This window comes from Prionailurus viverrinus, chromosome F1, assembly GCF_022837055.1.
Source record: "Prionailurus viverrinus isolate Anna chromosome F1, UM_Priviv_1.0, whole genome shotgun sequence".
NCBI lineage: Eukaryota > Metazoa > Chordata > Mammalia > Carnivora > Felidae > Prionailurus > Prionailurus viverrinus.
The window spans coordinates 57,420,090-57,443,514 of record NC_062577.1 but is presented as its reverse complement, the minus strand read 5'-3'; the positions used below and the strand labels follow the sequence as shown (position 1 = coordinate 57,443,514).

The 23,425-nt window shown below is 50.5% G+C and overlaps 1 protein-coding gene across 4 annotated transcripts in view; it reads right to left on the bottom strand.

The window, feature by feature from the left end:
• The window catches only part of FAM78B (family with sequence similarity 78 member B), a 90,173-nt gene that overhangs the window by 50,000 nt on the left and 16,748 nt on the right, over positions 1–23,425 (bottom strand). The window contains exon 1 of one of the 4 annotated variants that reach the window (XM_047840037.1): positions 6,806–6,984. The exons of the other annotated variants lie outside the window; for them this stretch is intronic. The gene's annotated coding sequence lies outside the window, so the exon portion shown is untranslated. Of the gene's footprint in view, positions 1–6,805; positions 6,985–23,425 lie in introns of those variants that run through there. 4 annotated transcript variants of the gene reach the window in all.

The window sequence follows — 23,425 nt, the reverse complement described above, 5'->3', positions numbered from 1 at the left end:
ATCACAGATTAACTCCCAGATCTGTGAGGTAGATTTGCTGAAGCATCATTGTGAAAGAGTTGGAAGTCAGTGAGGGCGTGGATGTGTGTGTGCGCCTCGGCCAGGATGAGGAACGGAATCTTCCCTAAGGGAAAGGAGAAGCTCGGTCAGAGGGCATTTATGGGTTGATGCCACGGCTGATGCCAGGAGAAGGTGGCTCCGCCCAGGGCACAGATCTGCCTGAAGCATGAGCGATGGACGACAGCCTGGATGAGTGAAGTTTCCAGCAGCCAGTCATGGTGGCTGACCTTGAACTGGGGGGAAGGTCCAAGCCAGAGAAAAGGAAGCCACTGCACCTCATCTTGGTTCTCTTAGAAGCCCAAACCCTCACCTCTACCTGAATGAGTAAGCGTGAAGGGAAAACCCCACGAACGTGGTATTTACAAGCTTGTAAAGTGTGGCATCCAACATTACGTCAGTAGACATCTATCTTAGGTAGCAACCGACCTCAGAACAGAGGTATCTGGAACCCACTCACAAATGTTTGAGAAATCGGTCTGAAGGCGAGAATCACCTCAGATCTGGGTTCAAATTCTCCTTCTCTCCCTCAGTGGCTGTGTGTTGTTGTATATTTCATTTTCTCTTCCTGAACCTTGGCATTCTCGCCTGTAAAATGGTGACAGAATGTATCCACCAGGATTACCGAGAGAATTCAGTGAGGTGACATTTTTAAAGTCTCTGGGACACAGACTGTACTTGGACAAAACGGTATTTTACCCTGCAGGCCATCCCGGGAGCCGTGTGCAGGATCCTGGGCACAGGTTGGTCACAGCTATGGGAGGCCCTCTTGTGTGGAGGAACCAAGGTCCAGCCAAGAGCTGGGAGGGGGGTACAAAAGCAGCAGAGGGCAGGGTTTGTTTTTGATCTGGAGCCACTCTAAAGGAAGGTGGGAAACCAGATAAATACATTTATCTGTCTATGTATCTATCTATCTATCTATCTATGTACCTATCTATCTATCTATGTATCTATAATGTCTATTTATTTTTGAGAGGGGGGACAGGCAGAGAAAGGGAGACAAGGGATCTGAGGCAGACTGCACTGACAGCAGAGAGCCCGATGCGGGGCTCCAACTCACAAACCCTGAGATCATGACCTGAGCCGAAGGGGATGCTTAACTAACTAGGCCACTGAGGTGCCCCCAGACAAATACATTTACAAGAAATCCCTCCCCGGTAACAGCGGAGCACTGGGGGCCATACCCAGGACCAAGGTGACAGTACAGTGTGGCCCAAAGGGTCTGCTGCATGGGGAGGGGGGACAGCGCTTCTTACGGCCTCTGCCAGCAGCCCACTCCTAGGCCTTCACTCTCAAGGCCAGGCCGGGCCTCTCCCCCACCTGTGACAGGTCCAAGGACCTCATCCCGGCCTCACCGGCAGAGACACAGCTGACAGTCAGGGTCCGGCACCAGCAGCTCAGGGTACTGCCTCAGTGTTTCGGGGTTCAGTCCGCCTTCTCTGTTGCTACTTCGGGTACGTCAGGGAAGGCCTGGCACACCACTCCTGGACTGAGGCAGCGCCTAAGGGGCACCCTGCTCCACTCTTCCTAAGTCGGGTTCTAACAGCGCTGTCAGCATGATGGCTCTCAAATGCAGACCCCAATTTAACACCTTCAATAGCTCCCTCACTGCTCAGACAATGAAATCCCAGCCTCTTAGTGTGGCCTATTAGTCAGGCCTGTTTCATTTGCAAATGTCACAAACCAACTTGAGAAAGCAGGGAGGTTTTCAAAAAGGAAGAACTTGCAGGAGTCTGGGCATTTCCAGGGATCTCAGGGGCCCAAGCTGGGGACTTCTCCATGGGGCGGGGAAGAGGGGGGACATGGCTCCAGCAGAAATCCCAGGGGTGCATTACGATTGGCCACTTTGGGTCACATGCCCATCCCTCGCTCACTCTGCAGCGGGTGGAAGTGGGGGGAGGTCCCGCTGCGGCCAGTGGAAGTTGGGGGGGAAGTGACTGGTACTTGGGTTCCACTCCTGGGCCTAACAAAGCAGTTAGAAGAGTGGGATCTGGGCTAAAAGAAGCCAGAAAGGTCATGACAAACCCCCCTATGATCTGACCGCATGGCCAGCCCAGCACCTTGTTTGCTGCTCAGTATCCAGCCTGGAACCTTATGCTATAGCAACACCAGGCTCCTTGCACTTTCTAGCACATGCCATTATGTCTTGCTCATGGTTTTCAATGCCCCCTTCCTGGACTCTCTGTACCTTCTTTGCCTGGATCATGCCTCCTCCTCCTTCTAGATTCAGTTCTTTGTCACCTCTTCCAGGAACCCTTCCTAGGGCTTTAGGTTAGATCAGACATCTCCTGAGCTCCCAGCACCCCTGCACATCTTCACAGGGCTTACCCCAGAATGATGCTAAACCATAATAATGATAGTAATAAAGACAAACATACATAATGTTTACCATGTGCCGTGCACGGGTCCAGGTACATGATGCATTTCGTTAATTTGTTCCTCACAACGACCCTATGAAGTAGGCATATTATCAGTCCCCATTCAAAAAAGTTTTTCTTTTATCTTTATTTTTGAGAGAGAGAGAGAGACAGAGAGAGCACGTGAGCAGGGGAGGAACAGAGAGAGGGAGACACAGAATCCGAAGCAGGCTCCAGGCTCTGAGCTGTCAGCACAGAGCCCGATGCAGGGCTTAAACTCACGAACTTCGAGGTCATGACCTGAGCCGAAGTCAGCCGCTTAACCGACTGAGCCACCCACGTGCCCCTATCAGTCCTGATTTTATGAAGCAAAGAAACTGAGGCCTCAAAGGTTTATGTAACTTCCCCAAGATCACAAAGCTGGCAACCTGCAGAGCTGAGCTCAAACCCAGGCCCCATGGCTCTGAGTCTGTGCTCCTAACTACTTCATCTAGAAGTGGCTTGCAGGGCCGCGGTCTGCCCTGCTGGGCTGTGAGCCCTTAAGGGCAGGGCTAGTCGCGGCAGTCAGCCTCACACTCCTGGTGACGAGGGAGTCAGTACTCACGCAATACCATCTGAGAACTGATCAGGACTTCCTCTGTTGGGTGGCGGAAGGATGAAGAGGGAAGGAGAAAAGACCACTTGGGGCCCTTGGAACCTCCTTTTGCAGACCTAGGGAAGGAATGGGGTCCGAGGAGTCCCGCCCCAAGCTGCCCGTGTCCTGGCAGACCACACAAGCTGGCCAGAGCCCTCCTGCCCACCGGGCCATTTCTGTGAAATGCCTCTGGCTGACTCAGCCACGCTTTTTCTCTCCAACTTATGTCCATATTCTTGAAGCGGATTTGGTTTTCTCTGCGGTTGACTGAGACTTGCCCAGTGGCGCAAAAGGAGCTCTCCCAGTTGTAGTTCTTTCCAACACAACGTGATAAGGCCAGTGTCGGGGCCAGGAGGCCTGGAGCTGTGGCATTCCTCCATTTCGCTTCACTTTCCTTCGGTTGCCGGCCCGGGAGGCAAGCAGGTCTCTGACTCGTGGCCTTTGCTAAATATGCTATCAAACGTTCCCTGACTTGATTTCTCCAGTTTCGTATTGAAGCTGGCTCTAATACCCTGCCTCGGTAGGCCATGGAGCTCAATGAAAGGGCCTGTTTCTACTAGGAAGGGTGGCAAGGAGGGACTGTAGCCATAATGGGCGGGTCATTACATATGGCCCGTGTTCAGTAGGACCTGAACCCAAACTATAACCCAGCGGCAAATCAATCAATATTAAAGATAGGCACAACGACAGCAGCGTTTTATTAAGTCCTTCCTATGGGCCAGGCTTTGAGCTAAGCTATTGCCAAATACTATCTAATTTAATCCTCACAAACCTGAAAGTCAACCCTTTCAATGGTATGATGAGTACCCATTTATGCCAGAGTCAGTACCGGGTACCTGGGTCACAGCAGTGAACAAAGCAGACAGAGACCTGCCACTTGTATACAGACAGCAAGCAATGGACATCACACCCAAGTAAACTACAAGGCAAGCCATGTGGTAGGTTAGAAAGAATATGGACCGAATAGTAGGGCAGGTGAGCGGCTGGGAGTGCTGGGGAAATGGCCTCGGTGGGCCGCACTGAGAAGATATTTGAGCGAAAATTTATTGGGAGTGAGCCAGTTGGCCTTGTGGATATCTGGGCGAAGCTCATTCTGAGCAAAGGGGATGGCCAATGGGAAGACCTCAAGGCGGGACTGTTCTCAGGGTGCTCAGGGAACAGTGAGGGGGCGAGAGAGGCTGGGAAGGTGGGAGGAGAGGCCATATCAATGCAGCCCCTTGTAAGTCACGGTATGAGCCACTTTACACGTGAGGAAACTGAGGCAGAGAAAGGTTATGTCCAAGGTAATGTGACCTGTAAGTATTGAGTGTCAGAGCTGGGACTGACCCATCCCCCCAACCCCCAGGTCGTCTACATCAGAGTCCAGGCCTATATCCCAATGCTAGATACCTTCTCCCCACACACGGCAGAGCAAAGCTTCTGGACGTCCTCCCATGTCAACCAAGTTAGGCCTGGTGGGACCCGAGACTCAGAAATTTCCGAGCTGGAAGGAATCCCCGAGATCTCATCCAATTCTGGTGCCATGGGTGGAACGACAGAGGCCTGGGTCTTGTCCCCTGCTGGGTGATGGGACCTCCGACACAGGACAGGATTCCTCACCCATACGGTGGATGCCATCCCTCCTCATCGAGTCGTGGGGATTAAATGAAATGATGCGTGTACAAGGGCTCTGACAAGTGCCAACAGTTCCTCTTTCCTTTCCTACCTCCTTCCCCAGCTTCTTGGAGCTGCAGTCAGTGCCCGTCCATCCCCGAGCTCAATCCTGCCCCAGTCGGACACAGGACAGGTACCAGTAGCCTCCAGTCGATCACCACCAATCCAGTGGGGAGCTTGGGATTCTCCTGGGACCGCCCTCTCATCTGTCCCCACACACGGCCCTTTCTTCCCAGACGGCCGGGATCTGGTGCCCCCGGTGTCCCCAACCTTGAGTCTCTACTGTTCCCCTTTCATCAGCTGGGGCCCTACGGGATGTGCTCAGAGCTCTGCTCAGAGTACTACACACACACATACACGAGGTGCTCCGGAAGTGGTTGCCACTGTTATCACTAAAAGTACCATGGGATCTGCTGCCACCAGGAATGTCTGGGACAAGTCACACACACCCCTCTGCACCCCACTGCCCCCCGAAGTTTGGGGTTAACACCCACGCTACTTTCCATCACGGCAACTGCCAGGGCTCAATGCCAGATCACTTGTGAAAAGCTATCCACATGGAAGCCAGTGTTTTCAGGTATCGGCTGGAGAACAGAGGGGAGGAGATTTCAAGCTGGATCCCACTGCCCACGTCCACAAGCCAGAGCCTGCGGGATCTGAGGCTTTTCCTCCAGCTTCCCCACGGGGGGCAAAGCTGGCACGGGACTGTCAGCCAGGGTGGCCAAGGCAGGACCTCCTTCTTTCCTGTGGTGGACCCACAGACGCATGGAGCAGCCCTCTGGCTGGTTAGCAGATAAATATTAATGACTAAATATGTACGTAGGACGGAAGATGGATGGGTGTCCTGGGAGCCATCGCTTTGATTGTCCCTTCTTAGATGCATTTAAGGATCTCAACGTGATAATTGTAGGGAGCTGGAATGAATAGTAAAAAGCGTAGGGGGAGGTAAAGCAAGGTCTAGGGGAGAAAAGAAGAAGCCAGTCGGGACACCTGCTGAGAGGACAAAAGAAACTGTGACTGAGGTGGCCCTGGGAGGGCAGAAGCCTTCGGTGGGGATACCCGCTCACACACCGAGAGTCCCAGCTCTGTTTGCGTGCCCGGGTGCGTGAGCAGTGGTGGGACGCCCAGCGGTGCCCGTCCGGGCCCTGAGCCCCTGCTGTGGGCACCGTATACAGACCCGGAGCGTCCCGGTGTATCGTTAGAAAATTCGGAAACAACAGCATATGGCATATACTCCGCATGCAATTCTGCTCCCGCTGTTAACTAACTTAATTCCAAACGCCGATTCTCTCTGCTTATAATAAAAAGGTGCTTTGCACAGGGACTAAGGCCCCAGACTGAGCTTCGCTTCTCTCTCTCTTTTTTTTTTTTTTTTTCACTGAATGTTATTTAGTCCCGAAAAAATTCTAAATAGATTTGAGAAGCCCGGCCGCACTGGAAAGAAACAAAGCACTGAGCACACAAGCATGTGTGTGAGAGCAAACAGGAAGTGTGTGGGACGGGTTCAGGTGCAGACGTGGAATCTTCTGGAAAACCCGCGTGTTTAATGCTTTGCCACGGCCCCTCCCCAGCGCCCATAGCTCCTGATTCCCGGTCCTTCCTCTGCCTCTCCTGGTCTATGGACGGCCACCTCCTTCTCAGGGATCCAGATTCCACATTTCAGTCCTCCATCGCCTCCCCCTCCACTTCCCCCCTTTACAGGTCCTGCTGCCTTCTCTCTTGGCACCTCCTCCCCCGTTCGGCCTGTGCTCCCCACTCCCACGGACATTACTCTCGTTCGGGCCCTCAATCACCTTGTACTTGGCCTCCCCTCCCCCCAATCCACTCCAGACACTGCCACCAAACAGCCCTTTAAACCCGGCTCTGGCCACGCCGCCCCAGGGCTCAGACACCCCCCGGGGCTCTCCACTGCCAACCACATCAAGGACAACACAGCTGACCTTCAGAAACTGGCCGCCGGCTCGTATCTCCTGCTGCCTCGTGCTGTCATGCTCCGTGCCCCTCGGCCTCCATCACACCGTTCCCGTTGCTCAGACCACCTGTCGACTGTGCTGTCTGCCCGCCGCCACCCCGTTCAACCCCCAGGGCCGATCCCCCAAATCACCTCTTGCACAGAGCCTTTCCTCTCTGCCTTCTGCACCTCTGTCGGGTCTCAGGTATGCGTGTTCTGCAGTCCAGTCATTTCTGGGCAGAAAAATTCCTCCCACTAGAATGTATCATCCGTGAAAAGTGGCTCCTCATTTTTTCTGGCTCTTCACTTCACAACACGGTAGATATTAAACACTTTAAAAGAAGGAAACTTACTTGAATTGCATGAAGTTGAAGCACAGACCTATCAAGCTCCCCGGTGGATCCCATAAGAGTCTAGTGTGGGCTACGCGGCTTCTTCTCTCTGCTTCTGCATGATTATGGTCAGATCAGGGAGGATCAAAGTGCTAAAAGGTGCTGAGGGTGGCCCTCGGGGGGTCCCGCGTGGGCACACACTGTGTATCCTGGTAATCCCAGGAGTTAATGCAGTGGTTCTCAGCTTGGGGGTGATTTCGCCCCCCAGGGGACACTTGGCAGTGTCTGGAGACACTTTGGGTTGTCACAATGGGGAGGTGCTACCTGCGTCTAGTAGGGAGAGACCCTGGGATGCTCTAAACATCCTACAATTCACAAGACAGTCCTCCCAACAAAGAATCATTCAAGCCAAAGGGTCAAAAATGTTCCTGTTGAGAAACCCTGATATATTGTAAAACAGGCCTTCTTAACCCCATGAAGGAGACGAGGAAACTGAGGTGCAAACGAGTCAGGTGATTTTCCCACCATAACACAGCTGTTTCAGTGGCAGAACGAGGCTGACCCTCAGGTTCCCGGATTCCCAGCCCTGTGTCCTTTCTTCTAGGTTATGTGCCTATCTGCAGAGCCAGACAACATGGCAGGAATTCAGAGGCACCAGACTCGACCGAGATTGCTGTTGTTAAGCCTGGTAGATGTCAAAGTGACCGCAAGGGCGTGGGCTGAGGCAAAATAACTCAGTGCACCACCCACTCTCCCGAGCCAGGATGCTTTTCGCTAGCCCTCCCAATGAACACAGTGGGAGGCAATACCAGAAGTCCAGTGGGCAGTGAACCCTCAGCCCAGTAGGCAGGGCCAGACTGCTCTGGGGTTGAAGCGACTCCAGGGGACCATGCTGGGAAACCCGACACCGTGCCTCGCTTACTGGATTCCTTGACTCAAGACAGCAGAAGGGTGACAGGCTGGCACGGAGCAGGAGGGGCCTGAGAGACACAGATGCCACTTTTTCTGCGTATTTGGGCCCGTGTCCCAGAACCTGCCATCTGCAGGAGAGCAGTGAGATGGAAAAGGGCTGCGCAAGACTGATGGGGCAGAGGAGACTTAGGGACATGAGCGCTTCCTCAAGTGTCTGCATGGCTGCTACGCGAGAAGATGGTCTTGGGGGCTCTAGTGGGCAGAAGTGAGATTCCTGGAGAAGACCACATTTGGCAGATTTGGGCTCCATGTGAGGAAGGATAGGGACAGCTGTATAAAATCACATGCAGTTCCACGTCACTGAGATCCAGGGTAAGTGGCATGATCTCTAAGGGATACTGAAGAGGTTCCTACTTGGAAAGCTCCAAAGTTCTGTTTTATGAAGGGAAATGCAAGGGTGTGCGGCTATGTGCTAACAGTGGGGCATGAGCTCATGACCTCAGCGGCACAGCTGCCCAGGACGGGAGGTGTCACTTGAAAAAGCCCAGCTCCACATAGCAGATGTTCAGCGGAATGCAGAAGGCCTGGGTCTCACAGTGACAGGGACAGACAGGCATTGCTTTCGCTCTGATCAAAGCTACCGACTTCAGCTGAGAAAGACTCCTTCACTCCGAGGCTGAAAGTCAAGAAGGCCATAAAACCTCCTCTAAGTACAGTTTTCTCCAATTTTGAGAATTTGTGAGCAGGTGTGTCTATAGTAAGAGCAACGGGCTGTGAAGACTGGGCACGTATTAGCTGTCACCATGAAATAAAACTTCTAACAAAGTGAATATAACATGCTCAGTGGTATCATTACTATTGGGTTACATGGGGGTTCAGTAAGCAGTTCACACAAATGACTGCAAAGTGGCTTTTCGGTGCTCACTTGGTTGCTTAGAGGGGTAGTTCCAAACCTCTCCTCTCCCCCGACACTCAGGGTGTTGGAATAGGACACTGGCGTTGACAGATATTCAAAATCGGGCACTGCAACTGAACAGTGTGACCTTGGACAAGTCACTCAATTTTCACGTTGTAGTTCCCTCATCTGTCAAACGGGGAGACTGCTACTACTTACCTTTACAGGGTAATAGTTGACGATTAAATGAGGCGTTGGTAAAGTGCACGAAATGAGGCATTTGTAACGTGCATGCGCCAGTAAGTGACTGGTGCACGTCAGCCATCAAGGCAAAGGGCTTCCGCATATGTCCTCTCTCTCCCCTTTTACCACCATAAGGTGCAGCAGTAGGAGATTCCCCCACCTAATGGTTGCTCACACTTGCCAAATTGTTCTACCTAATTAGACAAAGACTCTCATGTTAGGATGAGGGCACCAAGTTCTTGCTTCGACTTGTTTTCTATACAAGAACCACTATACTATGCTATACTACAGTTTCTATAAAGGAGCCACTACACTACATACATATACATATATATATATATATATACACACACACATATATAATCTGTTTCATATGTATCATATATACATATACACATACGTGTATATACATGGCATCAACTATGTGCACCTGTAAGGTCAGCTTTGTTGCTAACTGCCTGGAAGTATTATGAGGTAAGTAGAGGCTTGAGTGACAATGCCAGCTCAGCCACGTGATCAAACAAGGCACCATGGCGTCTGCTGGCTTTCCAATGTGAACCGTGATGAAAGCCGTAAGGGCAGTTTGTAGGGGTGTCCACAGTGCTACTCAGGCCTTCTGGGATATGGAAACAACCTCTGGGGCCAACCTAAGGTCACCAGCAGTGCTGGGAATTTGCTGGAGAACTTGCACTCCCGACATCGAGGGGAGGTATGGATTATTTGGAAGGGGTGGATCTTGGCAGGACGAGAGGCTTCGCTGGCTCTGGGGATGGTGAAGCGGCCGTCTCCTCTTTGACAACAGGGTGCCTGCTGGAGTCTGCACCTCTGCTCTTCTCTTGGCACCGCGTGGGGAACGAGGGCTGAGCTTTGTAGAGCTGCCCGTCCTGACCCAGCAGCTGCACGCCGGGCTGGCAACTCCTCATAAGACCCCTTTCATCTTCCTCAAAGGCGGGTTATGAGAACTCTAGGAGAAGGTGCTTGTTATTGTATATAGACTTACACTTTCCCAAAGATGCACGTTAGAGGTGCGATACCTTTTTCTTTTCTCTTTTTTTGTCAAGTTGCCTAACATACAGCGTAGTCTTGGCTTCAGGAGTAGATTCCTGTGATTCATCACTTACGTACAACACCCAGTGCTCATCCCCACAAGTGCCCTCCTCGCTGCTCATCACCCATCTTCCCCACCCCCGTCAACCCTCGGTGTGTTCTCTGTATTTAAGAGTCTCTTATGGTTTGCTTCCCTCTCTGTTTGTATCTTATTTTTCCTTCCCTTCCCCTATGGTCTTCTGTTAAGTTTCTCAAATTCCACGTATGAGTGAAATCCTATGACCTCTGTCTTTCTCTGACTTATCTCACTTAGCAGAATATCTTAAAAGAAACAAAAGAACCTGCAATTTGTATATTCTGCCAGCAGGGGACAGCCATGTGACCCAGACTCAAAGATGTCTGCTTTATGCAGGGATCTTTCCCCAAACTCCCCAGGTGTGCAAATGTGACTCCCATGGATTTATTAGAATGTATACAACTTTAAAGCAATATTAATCCGCCACACTGAGAAATCTTAAAGACAAAAAGAACTGTGGCCAGAAGGCAGAACACGGAGTCGGATTTTTATTGGTTAGAAACACTTTCTGATGCAAATCTCATGCCCACTTAATTGGACTGGGTTTTGCGGATTTATTAGAACGTATACAACTTTAAAGCAATATTAATCCGCCATGCTGAGAAATCTTAAAGACAAAAAGAACTGTGGCCAGAAGGCAGAACACGGAGTCTGATTTCTGTTGGTTAGAAACATTTTCTGATGCAAATCTCATGCCCATTTAATTGGACTGGGTTTCACACAACTGCAGTCTGCTCCTTCCCTGCCGGCTGCTGGCGAGGGGCTCGCCCTCATAATCACCCTGGTTCGGAACCCCTGCCTCCTTCCCGTAAACATTATGATGTACTGGGCACTTACGTTACACCAGGAACCAGGCAAGACACTTCATGCCTCTCATTTTCTCCTTGCCACAATCCCACCAGCTCCACGTCATTATCTCCATGCCACTGATGACAGATGGACTCAGCTGGTGACAGAGCCGCATCCAAACTCAGATTTGCCCAATCCCCACACACAGAGCTCTCCCCTGTGTTTCGCTCACTTCCTCTACCGGGGGTGGAAGAAAAGAAAGATACCAGGGTTTCCCCAATGCTGACCGGCTTTCCCGACACTGTCCCTACAATGTTCATTTCCTGTTAGAAGGGGGAAGCCCTCTACTCTACCCTTTCTGAAAAATAAGGCAAAGCAGCCCCCCCCCCCCCCGCCCCTCCACGTTTTCATTTCAGGCACTCCCTGAATGAGCTTGCAGACTCTATTTATTTATAGGTTCCTAGAACTTACCCACCAGGGGAGATTTCACCCAATTCCCTCTCTTTGCCACACAAAAAAACAAGGTAGGAGAGGTATAGGGACACCCCAGGGCCAGGCAAGGAGTTGGCAGGGGCAGGATTGGAGCTCAGGGGTTTCTCATTTTATGGTTGGGCTGTAGGACCCTCTACATTTTCCAAATCACTTCAGAGAGTTATGAAGAAGTGGTCGACTGAAAGAGATCAGAACATCCAAAAAATAAGAATAACAGAGGTTCAGCTGGTTACACTGGCTTATAAAGAGTGGAGCATGAGAATTTAAAACCCCTCGGTAGGTCAGAGCAGCATTCACCCCATCTTACAAGGAACCCCTGACCTTGGTGTCCCAGAGGGTCATGGGAGAATACGGGAGACACATCTATAATGTTGACTTTCAGCATTTAGGAAATGTCCCCTAACTTCCATTTAATAACCCCATTTATATCTGTCATCCACGACTCTCTAAAAGTTCATTCCTGGAATCTATTTATAATTTCAGTCCATACTGTTTCTCAGAGTAATGATTTTTGCACATTTACTACCTACAGCGTAAAGTACTACTTTCTTTTATTTGGCCTAAAACTATCAAGCTCTCTGGCTCTGCTCAGCAGGGCAGGACGAGAAGCCATTAACATCTTTCACCTGAAGAATTATTTTTAAAGAAGCTAATTAAGTCTACAATGCAAACAGGTATATTACTATGCAAAAACATTAATTAGGCCAATTTTGAAGTTCCTACAAGTGCCCTGAAAAGAGTTCAGTTCACCAACAGTTTACCTTCTCCAGATGACTTCCAGGTGGAACCCACTTTAGTAGGAATTTTTTTTTAATGTTTATTTTTTGAGAGAGAGAGAGAGAGAGAGAGAGAGTTAGCAGGGGAGGGACAGAGAGAGGGAGACACAGAATCCGAAGCAGGTTCCAGGCTCTGAGCTGTTGGCACAGAGCCTGACCTGGGGCTCGAACCCATGAACCACCAACCATGAGATCATGACCTGAGCCAAAGTCGAACATGTAACTGACTGAGCCATCCAGACACCCCAGGAGGAATTTTCTTTAGACACCTGTGAGGACATGATTTATGTCTGCCCCAGAAGAAAAGTGGTAAAAGGGAGCTGAGGGGCAGGAACATATAATCTATAACCACAGTGAAATAATCTATAATGGCAATGGAATCTTCAAAACATATTCTTTTGTTTTCAAAGCCCAAAATTCTGAGAGCAATTCCTTTCTGAACAAAGGGTATATTGGGAATGACTCCAATATCCAAGGCTGGGAGATGGGATAGCAGGGAACACCATGTTGATGAGGATTCGGGTTGCATTACCTGAATCTTCTTGATTACCATTTAGAATGAAAGCATCACCCCGTGTCTGGTTCACTATCAACAAGGGATAAGCTTTCATTGCTTTTCTTTTCAATCCAATAGTATGAGACACGCTGGGTGAGGATATTCTCCTTGAAGATTCAAAGAAAGGGCAGCCGGATGGCACCGTCTGCGTCTCCTTCTGTGGCCAGGTGAGGAAAGAGACGGAGAGGTACCCAAGCCAGAGAGAATTCCAAGTGGAACAATTTCCATCGTGGTCCCAGGGTTCTGGGTCACCAGCTCCCATGCAGGCCCAGACATAGCGCTTAACTCAATATAACGGCATCTGTCAAGTGGGGAGGGGAGGTTGGGGCCTAAATGAGTTTCTCCTTCTCCAAATAGTCACATTCTGTGTGTATTCTGCCAAGATAGTGCAAAGGTTAATAATCTAAGGTATTTTAGAATCAGTACAGACCAAACCCATTTTCTAAAAGTTGGTTTTGATATATTAAGAAGAGATCTAGTCTCCCAAGACCACAGATATCCCCAGGGGTTCCTGCATTTGCAAGATGGAGCAGAAAAAGCGAAGAAACATGGCAAGCCTCAGCACTAAATCTTTTTTCAATGAGCCCCTTTGAGGGAGATTTGCCACTCACCAGTATTTTTAGGTAGGCTAAGTACAGTGTCTTAACCAAACTCTGCCAGTAATGTCTTGTCTGTGGGGACAGCTGAGAACTAGGAAAGGACACAGAGGATGGTAACAGAACAAGGCTGTAAGAATCCTAGTGCATGGAGCGAGTCAGAGATGTGATAAGAGTTCAATCTTCTACCAATGTCAGAATTCACAGCATGGCTTTTTCCAAGAAGCGCGAAGTGCTTTACAGATGACACGTTAATCTTCCCAGAGCCCCGGGTAATGGAAAGCCTGAGGCTTGAGGGGCAGGGTGTGGGGCTGGGGAAGCAGACTTCTCGCTGTGTGCTGGTCCCCCGGGAGCGGATCAGTGATGTGGGGAACAGGACGGCCAGATCTGGATGCCTCGTCCTTCTGCCCAGACTGCTGCCTTCCTCTCTGCCAGTGTCACTGCGGACCGTGACCCTTCCTTCCCTCTGTACAGCAGTATAGCTTCACCGATAAGCAATAATCCAAAATAAAAGACTCAAGAGTGCAGCTAAGAGAGTAAAGGGGCAACAGGAAGATTTGCCAAAAGAAAAAAAAAGCAATGAGCTCACGGAGTATGAGCTTCCCACCTTCTGTCCCAGGCCCGGGGCCACCTTGCCCATAATTGGGGCGGTGTGTCTGCTCCGGATCAAGAGGCCTGGTCCCTGCTCAGCCTCTTCATGGGGAAAAGGGTTTAGATGCCTGGTGATGTGTTCAAGTTGCTGCCATGACCAAATACGAATAAGGCGCTACCCCACATGTTAGTTCAGTGCCTGCCACAAAGCAGGTGCTCTGAGCGCGTGCTACGTGAATGCTCTTGTATGGCTTCCTACAGTTTCGAAAGGTGCTTCCTCCCCACCCCTCACGCCTCATAACTACTGCACGGTCTGCCATTACACTCTAGTTAAACATCAGGAAACTAAGGGAGGGAACGGACCAGAACCCAGATTTTCTCATTCTGTTACTCTTTCTAATGGTCTATAGAAAAGGAAGGTTCCAGGCTGACCTGGTGGAAAGTGCATGGGCTGGCAGGGAGGAAAATGGGTTTCTATGCCCAGCACGACTAGAAAAGAACCTGGAGATCTAGTGGAGGGAAGGCAAGCAATTTCATTTTATGGGTGACTCCGATTTTCGGCATCAGCTGCTGGCTCCTGGGCCAGGAGGATCCTGGGGCTGCCCAGAGGTGGCGGGGGGGAGGGGGGGGGGACGGACAGTGTGCTGTGATCGATTAGCCATGTCTGCCTCAAGCATGGAAAGGGCTAACGGGACCCCAATGTCACCTAATGGCCGTATTTTCTTTTTCTTTTCTTTTTTTTAAAGTGCAGAGCCCAATGTGGGGCTTGAAGTCACAACCCAGAGATCAAGGCCCGAGCTGAGATCAAGAGTCGGACCCTGAACCAACTGAGCCACCCAGATGCCCCTATTGCCTCTTTCTAGCACACCTATTTATTTTGTAGCTAATAAAGTGTACCAGAAAACTCACGTGTTCTACATGACACGGCTGGACAGCAGCAGAGATGGAATCTGAACCCAGGACTCTCACCTATAAGTCCAGTCCTTTTTTCACTACGTCAGGCCATCCTGGGCCTAAGACCAGGTCCAGCTCCATAAATATGGATGAATGAGTTCTCCACCCCGCCCCCCTCCCCACTCCTTTTCTTCACTTGTAGACTGCAAGAGATAATTCCTGTTTTATCTATTTCACAGAATTACTGACTCAAATGAAAGGCCAGAATCCTAGCACTCCGAGCTCCCAGGCCCGTGCTCTTACTGCTGCGCCATGATGCCATCAATAGACGTGAAAACACTGGAAGGCAGAGGCAGAGTAGCAAGATGGGAAGGGAGGAGTCTGGAGCCCTAGATTCAGCTTCCGTTGAATACGCTCCACACCTGCAGAGTGGGGGGTTAGGGAAGCAGACTTCTCGCGGTGTGGTGGCCCCTGAGAGCGGATCAGTCATGAGGGTAACAGGGACAGCCGTATCCAGATGCTCTCTCTCTATAGCCCCAGGTGCAGGAGCTCAGGAAGAATGGGAATGGGAAAAAGCCAAGGCTAACAGCGGCAGTCTCCAGACCCCTGGGGGCAGCTGGTTCCAAGTATGTCGTAGAAGGGAGCATGTGGCCAGAGGTAGAAGCTGTGTTCTCTCGTAGCCCTCATCCCCCGCATCCTGCTCTCCAGAGTGGCTGTCCCAGACCTCATCACTGCACGTGAGTGATGTGACTAGAACCTGGGACACTGCAGCTCAGAAAAGATGATGATGGCAGTAGGGCCTAGGAGGGGGTGAGGCTGGGGGCGCTGGGTCTCAATTAGGGGGGTCCCCTTTGTTTCCTACTTCTGCTCCCTCCTCGTCAAAGGCTCCATCCACACTTCCACTGCTCTTTCTCTCCATCCTCCTGACACCCTCATTGGTCCAACCACATTGTCCATCCTCTGTAGTCCTCTCTTCAGCCTCTACATCACAGCGACCTCAAGGAAAGGCCTCTCTTCCTCTTGCCCTGCACACGTTCCAATACCAGTTTTTGGTGCCATCCATTAAATAGCTGCCGTATCCACCTCATCTCTTCTCGGGGAGTGGGAGTTGCCATAGAGTGGAGGTCATGATTTCACCCAGAGGTGTCCAAATAAAGAGAGATCACTCATCTAAACTAGCCTGAGACTCACAGGATTGTAGGGCTGAAAGGAACTTGTAACAAGGTCATCTTGTCTAACCAGTCATAGAAGTCCTACAAGTATCCTTGAACACAAGGTCCTGCAGAGCTCCCAGGCAGCCCATTTTGGGGTTCCAAGAAGCTCCTACCCATTACGTTTATTTTTTTATTGTCTGCACTCACTAGAATGTAAATGACATCAGGGTGAGGCTTTTTTGTCTGTTTTTATTCATTACTGCATCCCTGTTGCCTAGAATAGCGCTTGGCATACGGCCGGTGCTCAATAAATATTTGTTGAATTAATTAATAATTGGTTTTGTTTCTAGCCTTTGGGGTCTTTCAAAAGAGTTGCAACTTCTTTGCCTTCTATATGACAGTGCCTCAAATAATTCAAGACAGCTGTCATATCTTCTCCTTACCTAAGCACTTACAGTCCCATGAACATTACGGGAAGAATATCCAGACCCTTTACCACCCTCAGGATGTTCTCTGAATGTGTTCCAGAATCACAAAGCAAGAAGGACACCTGAAATTTCCCGAGCTAGCCCATGCTCTCATTTTACAGACCGCTCTCTGGTCTTCAGACACCAAAGCCCAGGCTGCCTCGCTGCCTCGCAAGCAAAAAGTAGCTGTGCTAGAGGGGCATGAAGGGTTTACAGCATTCACGCCCTCTTCATGTGGGGGCCGTGCTCCCCTGAAAGTGAAGGTCAGGCCATTGAACAGGTGGAACACTCACACAGGGCTAACCTGTGGTGGTCCAACAAGTGCCTTCTGGAGGAAGGACATGTAAGACGCATGAAGATGGTCTCTGCCCTCAGGGTCTCTAGCGGGGCAGATAAGTCAACGCGCAGTTACATCATAGCGAGTCAAATGGCTGATGGGGCAGGTGTCCCATCATGAGCACACCAGTGGTTTGGGGACATGCAAATCTCTCCGGGTTTTACTCTGGTGATTGGGCAAGACATTCCTCTCTTTGAACATCCTAAGAGCGTTGAACAACTGAAGGGAGACAGTGGAGTATTTCTACCTGTACATCTTCCGCATTATTTTGAACCCCCATCGAAGACAGATTTTCTTAAAGCTGTTGTGAGTGATTACTACGTGTTGGGAGCTGGGCCCACAACAGGTACTCAACAACTATTTGTTAGCCAAGTACATGCAGGATCTTCACAAAAACTCTACAAGGTAAGCATGCTTATTCCCATCTTATAGAAGAGGTGGTGGTGATCTAGTTTATTGGAGGTGATGAGAAGTATAGATCTACGTGGGGCCTGGCAAAGGGTGGTGACCAGGTGCTAGATGCACCACCCATGACAGCTGGCACTGCCTTTTGCATGCCCTGGTGGATGCAAAGCTGTGCATACCAAGCACAGTCTGCAACTGATCTGGACTCTATAGGAAGGAGACCGCCCTGGGCTGGATTGTGTGGAGACCTGGGAGGAGGCGGGCTCTAGGGCCTGGGTGGGTCCTGCAGAGCTGTGGTCTCCCTGCACCCTGGCATGGCATGCTGTCAGAGATCCTGGTTTCCTTGCCCTGGGCACAGATCCCCTGTGATCAGACTGGTTGTGAGGGTGAGTGGCACGGTAGCAGCCAGCCCTGTCCTGGGGCATGTTGACATGGAAGGGGATCGCTGCCTTGTAGAGATCTATACTGAGGTAGGTCACTAGGGGACACTGTGCAATGGAATGTGATTGTTGGGGATGGGGGGCGGGCAGTCAGACTACACCTTAAAGGAGGTTCTGGTGTCCTCAACAACTCAGGTCTATTGCCGTTGGGCTCTGCCCTCAGAAGTCCGCTTCCAACCTAGGATCTCCCAGATGCCCGATTCCTTTGAGCGACCTCTACCATCCAGGCCTGGGAAGACTGTGTCACTCAGGCCAAGGCACAGCACAGCAGCAGGAGCCTTGAGCCCACAAAGAGGCACTTGGTGAGCACTGGGCACATGGTCCTTCAAGGGACCTGGACTCCAGCTGGGACAACATGGAGACTCTGTATCAGGATAGACCATAAATCAAAGAAATTGGCTTTGTTTGTGCTTTGAGGCATTATTACCATGGCTCTAGATTTGTGTATAATCTTGTTTATTTCCTCAACCAAATCACAAGTTCCCCAAGGGGGAAGGGTTGTGTTCTAAGTCTCTGACCCCACGCTTCTAACACATAGAAGGCATTCTAGGCCTATTATGGAATGATGGGTGGGCAACTGGCTGCATAAGGTGGGTTAGTCTTCAATCTACTGAGCCCCATGGGCCTAGAAGGCTGGATTGGCTGAAGGGTTAATTGGAAGGAGATGTGCCCCTACCTGGAGGCAGTGTGGCCGGCTCCAGGATTCAAGCACGCAGAGCACATGGCCTCTCAGGCAAGGAGTCCAGTAAAGGACATAGTTTGATCAACAGTACAGGAGACCACAGAGCCTGGTGGCTCTGAACGCAGACTCTGGAGCCAGATCATTGGGTCCCAATCCTAGCTTTGAAGAGCTGTGTGGTCCTGAGCAAATCGTTTAATTCATCTATGTCTCAATTTCCGCATGTATAGGTGTCCATAATAACAGTGCCCAGCTCACAGGACTGGTGTGAGAATTGAGTTAAGATGTTATGAAATACTTCGGAATGTGTAAGTGCTGGCTATTAATGTATGGTGGAGGCTGGGCAGTGGGAGGGAGGGAGACCTAATCCAGACTTGGGGTGGGGTGGATGCCAGGGGGGCTCTCTGGGGAGACTCGCAGGTGTATTACAGAAGGGAGGGGAACCCTGGCTGTGGGCGGCATGCAGGGTACTATGGCTCTGGCTGAGGCAGGTTAGATGGCCTGGGCTTCCCTGGCAGGGAGGACCAGGTCTCCGGACGTTGGCATTATTTGGTAAGGAGTTTCAATTTTATCTCGGAGGGCACGGAGAATCTTAGGAGGTTTTTAAGTAGAACGGGTGAGATGATCAGATGTATACGCAGAGATGCAGAGGCTGCGTGGCAGAGGGAAGGGCATGAAGACGGGAGGCAGGGGGGCCGGCTGGGAGGCCACGGAGGCAGTGGCAGAGCTGAGAGGAGCTGAGGCTTGCACTAGGGGGTGGGGATGGAGAGAAAAGGGTGGGCAGATCTGAGAAGGTTAGGATAAGACACAGGACTGCTTCAACACCACCACCAGCAATGCGTATGGAGCCCTTCACTGCGACTCAAGCTCTGTGCTGATGGCTGATGGGCCATCTCTTTCAGTCCTTCCTCAAGCCCTCCAATCCCTGAGCAGGTGGGGTGGCAGGATGAGAGGGACTGGGTGCCCTCAGGGGCTGAGGGACAGATGAGGCACAATCTGCTAACTTACCTTTGATGAGAATAAAGAAGGAAGGGGATTTTATGTGGGAGCAAGTAACGACGAGGCCAAAGAGCCGAGGAAAGGCAGCAAAGAAATCCTGAACCCAAATTAGTGGGTCCAGCAACCAGGGTTCCCAAGGGATAAAGGGATCGGTGAGTGCCTACTTCTCATCATTCAGGAAACAAATGCCAAAACTCTAAATTGCCTGACGGCCTGTCAAATACGCGCACCTGCGTGTGTGTTTGGAGAGACAGAGACAGAGAGACAGAGAGAAGCGAGAGTGGGGAGAGGAAGGGGAAAGGAGGGAGATTACGCCTTCACAGACCCACACAGGCTCAGACATTTGGATGGCGGAAAGGGCTGCGTAAGTGAAGGGTCTAGGAATGGTTCTGACCCTCCTTATGAATGATCTCGATGTGGGTGTCATAGGAATGAAACCAACAGATGGTAATAAATTTGTAGGAAATGAAAGAGACGGATGTAAATCCAGGATCACAAGAACCCTGAAACTGGTTCTATGCAAGGGAGGCATAGGAACATTAAATATTTCCTAAAGCATTAGCTCAATTCCAAAAGGTGGGAGGCAGGGATGGGGAGGAGGCAGCTGGCTGTCCTCACGATGAAGCAGGAAGCATCAGAGTGTAATGGGGCGGGCGGAGAGGGGAGCAGAGAGAGGTCTCCCATTCATCTCAAGCTGTACTGGCTCTTGACAGACAGGGAGTGGGTGGCTGTTTCTCTCTCCAACCTCAGCTTTTTTCTTCAGTAACAAGGTGTAAACTAACTTTCCTCAGGGCAGACTCTTCAGTTTCAAGGGGGAAAGAGTACATCAAAGGTAGCCCACAGGGGAAGGGGAGACTTGCCATTTCTTTGTGGGAGAAACCCCACTCTCTTCTCCCCCTGGGACCTCACCTAGAGATTTCTCTAAGACACCACTCATCTTCCCACTAAAAACGCAACCCTCTCTTCCAAAGAAAGTCTTCCAAACTTTCTCCTGCCTATGGAAAGGAGACATTTTGCATTTTTTTTTTTTAAAGCCTCAGATGGGGGTGGGTGGGAGGGGGGACCCAACACCACCTTCTAGGCTTAACTAACATTGAAATGTTAGACCCACATCAGACTTCTAGTGCTTTGATTCTCAAACTATGCCAAAAAAGACAGGTGGTAGGGCACCTGAAGGGGTTGAATCTGCTTTAGTCAAGGTAAAGGCTGTGCTCCCTGGGAGGCCCTGGGACAAAGAAGGTGATCTCTGTCTGATATCCACAGACTCAGAAGGCCCAAGGACTGTAGGAATCACCATTCCTGCCTCAGACTCTCATCTTTTCCATCAAGACTGGTTCCAGCATGTTTGTTTTTCCAAATCAAAGCTGCCTTCTCAGAATACAACCAAGGCAAGACTTTACATTTTGGAAGTGTTTGCACCTGTCTCGCTGCCCCTGCCCAACCTGTCTGAATGGCAAAAAATTGTCCCAGAGCGCATCTGGTGTCCTGCCTTCCGGGGCATCCTGGAGGTTGGGTCCAGATGCCATCATGGCATCAGCACTTTGCTTGGGGTTTCAAAGGGCAAGGAGGCTTTCCAATGGGTAAAGGTGGCGGGGGAGGGGGGTGGTTGCAGAAGGGGCCGCATCATACAGGACACCCACCTGCTTCTGGGTTTCCTGGGGAGAGTGAGGGATGGGTCAGATGTTTTCCCCAATTCCTTTTCCGCTGTTTTGTGACTTTAAGAGAGCCCAAAAGCATAATTTCAGCAAAAGTCAGCAAAATGCCCATCTTGGATCCGTATATTCTCAAAGATAAGCTCAACTCGGACACATTTTTGGCACCAAGTGGAGCCCATCTATGCAAGTTTCCCAAATGAAAGGTGACTGGCTCTTCATGGTTAGCTGCCCATCAAGCTGATGCTCAGAACCCGGGGCCAGCAGGATGGCAAAGTGGACAAATCGTGGATCACGAGTTAGAAGCTTGTTTAGTCCTATGCCTGTGCCTTCTGGCCTTGGACACGTCACATAACTTCGCTGAGTCTTGCCTTCTTCATTTGCAAAAAAGAGATGATACCTTCTCTACCTTCCTTTTATGACCATTGCCAGGAGCAAAGGAAACGTTATGAACAGAAGCACTTTGTAAGTTTCTATTACCAAGATGAAGAATGGTTATTATTAACATGGCCTGGAGGTCCAGAAACTTCCCTGAGGACAATTCATGGGAATGCGCTGGGCCTTTAGTTCAATGGACTGATCTTTCAGAGTTACTGCCATGGCCATTTTGTTGAAAAGGCTTTCGGCCTCAAGGGCCAATTTCTACCTTCTCCATGCAGGGTTTTATGACATCTGGGACCACAAAGCATTATGTTTATTTAGGATCCTGTCTGAATCCCTCTGAATTAAACTTATTGATTACAGGGTCAGAGGGTGGCACATTAAGCTGGTGTTCAAATTCAGAACCCAGAAAACCAATAGGATGGTAAAGTGGACAAATCGTGGGGAATGGGTCTCAGGGGACATCTCTGTCAACCTCTCGGTGCAGGTAAACAGCCCCCTGAGCATTAGCGTGCGTTTCACTTTGGCTTCTACTACCTGCCGTTATCCTGAGCTTTGTCTTGGATGCTCTGGGTCCTCTGCCTTCCTCAGTATCAGTGCTCAGGCTAGGTTGATGACTTTGTGATAATGACCTTGTAATCTTTCTTTGCAGGTCCCACCCCCAGCCAAGCACACACACACACAAAGCCATCAGGATTCCTAGAAATCCTGAGCTTATAATCTAATCCAAGAGCTTTGAGCTCTGGGTCTGCGGTTCAGGAGACACCAAATCCAGGAGGAGAGGAGCAGAGAGAAATCTGTCCTGGGAGTGGTGGTCAGGAAGGAAAACAAGGAAAGCCAAGTAAGTGCAGCAAGGGACACGGGGCAGGGGAGTGTGCTAACATCTAGAACAGGGACGTGCAGGAGGTGAGGATGGCCAGAAAAGTCCTCGAGGCTGCTGAAGGTAACAGCCGCCCTCTTTTGCTGGAACGCTGTGGTTCTGGAGGCTCAAAGCAGGCACGATGCCGGGATGACAACGCCCAGATGGAAGTCCTTCATGGCTGCTGCCCGCTCGTGCTAGACCTTCTCTGGGAATAGGGCCCCAAGGATGAGCAGGTCTGAACCCGTAAGGACACTTTAGGGAACAGGTATAATTCTGCCTGGGAAAACGCAACTGACGGTGGTCTTTAGGCGGTCTCTACTGGCCTATCAGGTTCTGCCGCCTCTGGGTGGGCCTCCCTAGAAAGTTCACGGTGGACCCCGCACAGTACCGAGCACCCAAGTGCTTAATACCGGGCTGGCTGATTTAGCTGGAGGAAGGGCTTTTACCCAGTGTTTCTTCACGGTATGAAAGATTTCCGATCCTAGTTCCTGGCATGTCCCAGGTATTCCATAAAGCCTTGTCCATTCAGTTATTTGTTCGCTCATTAAAAAAAAAAAATTAACAGAACCACAGAGCACCTGTGATACATCAGGCACTGCCGTAGGCACTTCACAAACGTCAACTCATGAAATCTTCCGAACAACGTTCTGCAGGAGGCACCGCCTTTTATGGGTGGGGAAGCAGAGGCACAGAGAGGTACCCGAGATGTCTGAAGTCACACAGCTAGTAACAGCTGCGTATGGACCTATGTACACAGCCTCCGTCTGGAGGCTCCAAGTCCATGCTCTTTCATGCTATGTGGGCTTCAGCCAAAGAGGAGTCAAGGACAGTGAGTTCCAGGAGGTGGGCGGCTCTGAACCCCATGCCCTTCTCCACCGTGGTGCACTAATCTAATCTCCTGGGAGTCTAATACTCCGTCTCCAACAAGGACACCAATGACAAGGAATCTCTAGCTCCACCCAATTCCGCCGCGTGGAGACCTCACCTGAATGCAAGTAAAGCCATGAGGGGTCTAAAGAGCTGGTAACACAAAGAGCACAAACCTTTGTATCTTTTTTTTTTTTTTTCTTAAAGAGTGTTGTGTTGGCCCTCAGAAGAATCCTGAAATACCTCTCCTGTACTTACAGCTTGTAAGAGTGTGTGCAATAGTCCTGTCAATGGGTGTTCACATTACTTGCTGTTCCCAGCCTTCTCCAGC